Below are 5,597 nucleotides of genomic sequence, written 5' to 3'. Positions count from 1 at the left end.
GTTGCCTGAACAGCAGTGGCTATTCACTCCGCTATGAAGGAAGACCTGCACGGCCACTGTCCCCGGGGAGCTACGTTGGGCTGCAGCGGCTGAGGGCACAGGGATATGAAGTATGAGCAATTGGCTTTTAATTGAACACCTACCTTGTTTCAAAGAAGCTGAGGTTCAGAGTGGCAAAGGCACCCGCCAAGGTCACCCAGCAGTGTGTCCCTAATGACTTATGTGTTCCCAAGGGTGAAATCTATGGTCTCTGCCCAGCTGAGCCAACCCTTGACCCCGTGGCCATCTAAACAAAGTATGTAGATCTCTGCCAGAATTTCCAAAGGCCAGTAAGCTGGCAGGAGACCCTCACCAGCATACATGCACACGCACAAGCACGCACCTCCTCCCTGGGAGTTTTACCTTCAGTGAGACTTGTCCACATGGTTGAGCCCAGAGAGGAACAAATTGGAACATGGCTCCCTGGAAGGCCATGCTGAGGGCCAGGTCCCGGAAACACCCGTCCCAAGACTGAGGTTCTGTCTGGGCCTCACTGAGATGCTTCATGGAGGGAAGTTCAGAAAACTCAAGGTTGTCATGGCTGCGGTATTGTCTGTATGAAATACCCTCTTGATTTCCATTCTTCAGTCCTGATATTTTTAAAAGGGTTTTTTTTTCTCAAAGTTGAATTTCTGAAATTTTTGGTAATTCTAAATTCCAACACCTTTCCAGTCGTTAGCCAAAAAACTTGGGAGACATGAGGAAAGGACAAACCCTGCAGGAAGGTGTCATGTGTATGAGCAGCGACAGTTTACAAGGCCCTGTCACCGCCACAGCGGCTGGGGGGTGCGGGTGGGGTGGGGCCCTACTGAAGGGCGTTAGGGGAAGAGTGTGTCGCCTCAGGTTAAGGTGACACGTATCATTCTTTAGAGTGCTGAGAAGATTATGTATTTTTTTATGTATTTGTATTTATATCTAATTTTATTGTACATTTATGTCCTATTTAAATAACACCCGAATGGTCTAGTACCCCAAACTGTTTAAATAAAGAGCCCTATTTTTAGAGCAGAAAGTGTAATTGAGTGGAAATGTGTGTGCGCGCACCTTTCCTTGCCTCTCAAGACGCAGGGGTCGTGGGCTGGGTCACCGGAAGCAGACCCCAGACCTGGGGTGCAGAGCAGCACGTGATTCCAGGTGACCCCAGGAAGTAGAGTGCGGCAGGGGAGGGGAGGCTGGCACATCCCAGGGGGCACCTGGGCTCTTGTCCCTGCAGAAGGCGGTGTCAGGCCCTCTTCCAGGACAGGAGTTGGGGGATTGGTCCACCAAGAGCCTCGTGCTGTGTGGGGGCTTCCCTGTCCCCACCCCAGCTGGGCAGAGCCAGGATCGTCACACCGACGAGAGAAGCGAGCCACAGGGCCGGTGGGAGTCTCCATGGCCTGTGCCACAGCGCGGCTGCCTCAGCCAGGGCAGCTGGGGCCCGTGGGAGGACGTGGAACAGGCTCTGCGTGGCCCTCAAACCCACTCACTCCTCCTTCCCGCCTCCAGCCACGCTCCCAGCATCACACGGCAACGGTCCAACATCGTGCCTGCAGTGGTCACCATTCACCGGCTGCAGGTGGGCACCAGCCTCAGCTGAGCTGACCCGACAAGTCCCTCCCTGGGCTTCGGAAGCCTTCCCGGCTGGCTGGCCTGTACCTTCCTCCCTGTGGTGGCCATGTCTTGCCCTCAGGAACAGGGAGGCCATCAGCAGAGGTGTCAAGAACGAGGCCATCACATGGGCTGCAGGTTGACAAGTGGCAAGCCCTGGTTGCGGTCCATCCCTGAGGTCCAGGGAACCCTGGCCTTTGCTCCCTGGAATCCTCATTTTAAGCCAGTGTCCTGCTACCCATGACCAAATGTCCTCACCGACTCATGAAGAGCCAGTGAACATCCCAATGTGTGGCCAGGTTCAGGTACCTGCCCCCTTGACCGCATGTGCAGTAAGGCCTTGCCAGGAGATCAGGCAGCGCTTCCTCTCCAGGGGGCCCCACCGACTCCCAGCCGGGCCCTTCTGCCAAGCCTCCTTTCAGGCGTCTCTTGGCCTGTGTGCTGCCCCCTTCTGGACAGCAGTGGGATGGCATGAGTGTTCTCAGGAGTGCTGGGGCCCTGGGTGAGGAGGGGAGAGGCTGATGTTATCTCCTGAGAACCCCATTAAGGGAGGGGCTCTTTCCACCTGGCACAGCACCTGGCAAAGGGTAGAATCTTGGCACTGGATAAGTGAATGAAACAATAAAGGAGTGAATTGTGTATGAGCTGGGGTCAGTAAGCCGCTAGGAGAGGCTGGCTTGCATACAGGGTGGTCAGAGACCCCAAAGTCCTGCCACACGGTGACTGTCCTGCCTCCCCCAGCATCTGCTCTAAGTGGGCGACAAGCCAGGACCTTAGTTCCCTGACTGTGACTTACTGTTCCTAACTTCTTCTTGCCCACGTGATCCAGGACTTGATGCTGCTTCGCCAACCGAGTCTTCCATGAGCTCATTCCTGTGGACATAGAGTGGGGCTAATGTCATGAAGGTTAAAGGTTAAAAACAAAGAAAAACAAACCAGAAGTTCTATCTATATCTAAACAAAGTGAGTCAGTTCCATGAGTCAGTTACTCAAAAGACACTGGTCAGTGCTGGGACCCATCCAGCCCAGACAGCCCCGCCCCTGGGCCACCACGGTGCAGGACAGGGAGGGGCTGTGACTTTTCAGAAGCACTTCCTTTCTTCTCCCCCTTACGGCCTCTTCAGGTGCGTTAGGAGGAGAAGGTGGAGGTCCCCAGGAGCCCTGTCCCCAGGGGCAAAGCCATCAGCCGGAGTCCTAGGGGCCTCTGGGCATGGGGGTCTCTGGAATGAGATATGCCCCCCGGCTCTTTAAGCCTCGGTGTCTCTGGACACTCATGGGCCAACTGCAAAGCCAGATTTCAAAAGGGGCTTGGAGCCCCCACCCTCCCATCTCTGAGCCCCAGGCCCTTTCCTGGACCTTCCTCCTCTAAACAACCCTAACTCCTAGGGGCTGAGCCACAGGTGCAGCTGGCACTTCCCATCCCTGGAATTGGCCTCAGGAACTGCTGCCAACCCGAACATCTAAGGGAACACACGTCCTCGTTGCCGCCTCCCCCGGCCCCACACCTGCACACCCAGGTGATTTTGCAAAACCTCACTGGAACCTCAGTGTCTCATTTTGTAACAGAGGCCACCTGCTGCAGGAGACCTCTCCGTTAACTGTCCAGAGAGGGCAACGCTGAGCAGTGGATACCATGACTTCCATTTTGCAGAGAAGAAAGCTGAGGGCGTGGGGTAAGTGACCAGCGTGGCAGAGCTGGGACCTGTGCCCCCTCTGCCTGCCCACAGCTCATTTCCATTCCCTTCCCCCGGCCCCAGGGACAGCCGGAGCTCTTCCTCCAGTCCTGGCATGAGATGCAGGATGTTCTTCCTGTGCTTGTGACGGAGCCTGTCCTCAGAAGCATCCAAGGGGCTGCTGGGATTCCAAACAGCTCAGGGAGAGCTGAAATGACAAGCAGCATCAATAAACGCTCAGACGAATCCGTGCTTCAGCGACAACAGTCATGAAAGGCATTCTGGGATGTCGGGAGATTTCCAGCCCCAAAGTAGAATAGAAACAGAGATCGTTCATTCGAGCTCCAAGGGCCCTGGAGGACTTCTAGACCACCAGCCTTCACACACAGAGAAAACGAAGCTAGAAAGGAGGCAGGACTCCTTCACGGAATCCAACTCAGGGACCATCCCCAGGTCCTGATCTGGGACCTCTGTGTCAAAGTTCCTGATTGACACAGCTCATGCCTTGTGCTCAGATGACCTTTGGGTCAGACTCCAAAGTGTCTGATTCTCTAAGAAGAGGCAGCAGGGAGGGGTAACCAAAATCTTATTCCTTGCTCCTCTTATCCAGGAGCGGCTGGGAACCCCAGCAGGCTCTCCTGCTGCTGAGTCTGTTGCCGCAAAGTCAGCGCTCTGCCCTCCCCCAAGGACTTCAGGTAAACACCAGCTAGCTTTCGATGTTGTTGCCTCTGCAGAAAAACTGCCAGCATCCCTGGGTGTTGAGAGAAGGGACGGGAGCAGGTCACAGATCTAAGTAACCGTCATTTCAGGATATGCTTTTTCTACAGCTTCGGGATGTTTCAGGTTGTATTAAGACCTTGGCCTGCGTCCCCACCTCGGACACTCAGTCCATCAGCAAACATTAGGGGAGTCTGTTCTGCATCCGCCCATGCCAGACATGCAAGGCCAAGGAGAGCAAGTTAGAAGCCTTGTCCGCACCCACAGCAATATAGGGACAAGGAGGACACAGTGAGATGCCTGTTAGTTTTAACCAGGCGTGGACAGCACCTGGGATGTTCAATCTGCTTTTCATTTGGCAATATTTGGTGAGTCTTTACCAGGTCACAAAACATTTTTCTCCAGCATTATTTCAAAGGCTGAATTTGTCGCACTTTGGGTGAACGTTCCATTGTTCATTTAACCAAAGCCCTGGTGTTGAACGTGGAAGCTGTGCCCGCCACCACCGCCACCACCCTATGAGAAACGAATCCAGATGTTCTCAAGTTCTAACAATCCAGTAACCGTAGACCATCACAACTGTAGGACTGGCGGGTTGCAGCTTACACCCCCCGGCCTGCCGACTTAGTCCACAGCTGACTCAGATCCCTGTGGTCCCTTCTGTGACATATTCCTCTGGGGGCAGCCTCCCTGCTCCACCTCGTTCCTAAAGTTATCAAACACTGTTTCCCATCGTGGACCCTTCAGGTGCATGGAAGCCTCTCAGGTCTTTCCAAGCAAGGGACCTTAATACGACGGAGTTGGTTACCACAAAGGGGAAAGGAGATCCCAGCAGGACTGGGAAGAAGTCAGAAGCTGCTCCAACCCGCCAGCTACAGGGTCAGACGCAGGAGGCAGTTACCTGAGTTACCAGCCTCCAGACAAGGCCAGGAAGAAGTGGAGCTGCCTCACTGGAGGGCCCACCCAGGGAGAGCTTGTGCCCCCATGGAGACGAAGCAGAGAAATGCCCCGACTTCTCCAGCCTTTTAACCTTCATGACTCAGTCTATCAGGAAACAGCTGACAAAGGAGTCTGGGAAATGTAGTTCTCCGCCATAACAGGAAATGATTGGCACGGGCCCTACCTTGAGTCCCCCGAAGCATAGCTTGGTTTTGATTGCTTGGTCAAATAAACTTCAGCCAAGGTTCAGAGTTGATAGCAAACAATGACAACACAGATAAGGAAACTGAAGCTTAGATCCCTGGATATCACGATCCACTGTATCCAAAAGCCAAGCGCAGGGCTGGGGTGCAGCTCAGTGGCAGAGCAATTGCCTGGCATTCCCCAGGCCCTGGGTTAGATCCCCAGCACCACACGTGCAAAATAAAATAAAGCCAGGCCCTCCCGGGATCCCTGTGGGTCTGACAGTGAAGTGGGGCCCAGTAAACCCACCCCAGGGGCAGGTCCCTAACCTGAGTCCATGTCCCTTTGACCTTCTCTGGTCAAGAAGGGAAAACACTTTCCTAAGCACCTTCATCACCAGGAAGTTCTCGTTCGTCTCTGCAGATGCTGCTCTTCATGGCAGAATCACAGCTCGGGAGC

This window comes from Sciurus vulgaris (genome assembly GCF_902686455.1).
Source record: "Sciurus vulgaris genome assembly, chromosome: 1".
NCBI classification, from domain to species: domain Eukaryota; kingdom Metazoa; phylum Chordata; class Mammalia; order Rodentia; family Sciuridae; genus Sciurus; species Sciurus vulgaris.
Note: the sequence above shows the minus strand (reverse complement) of the source record.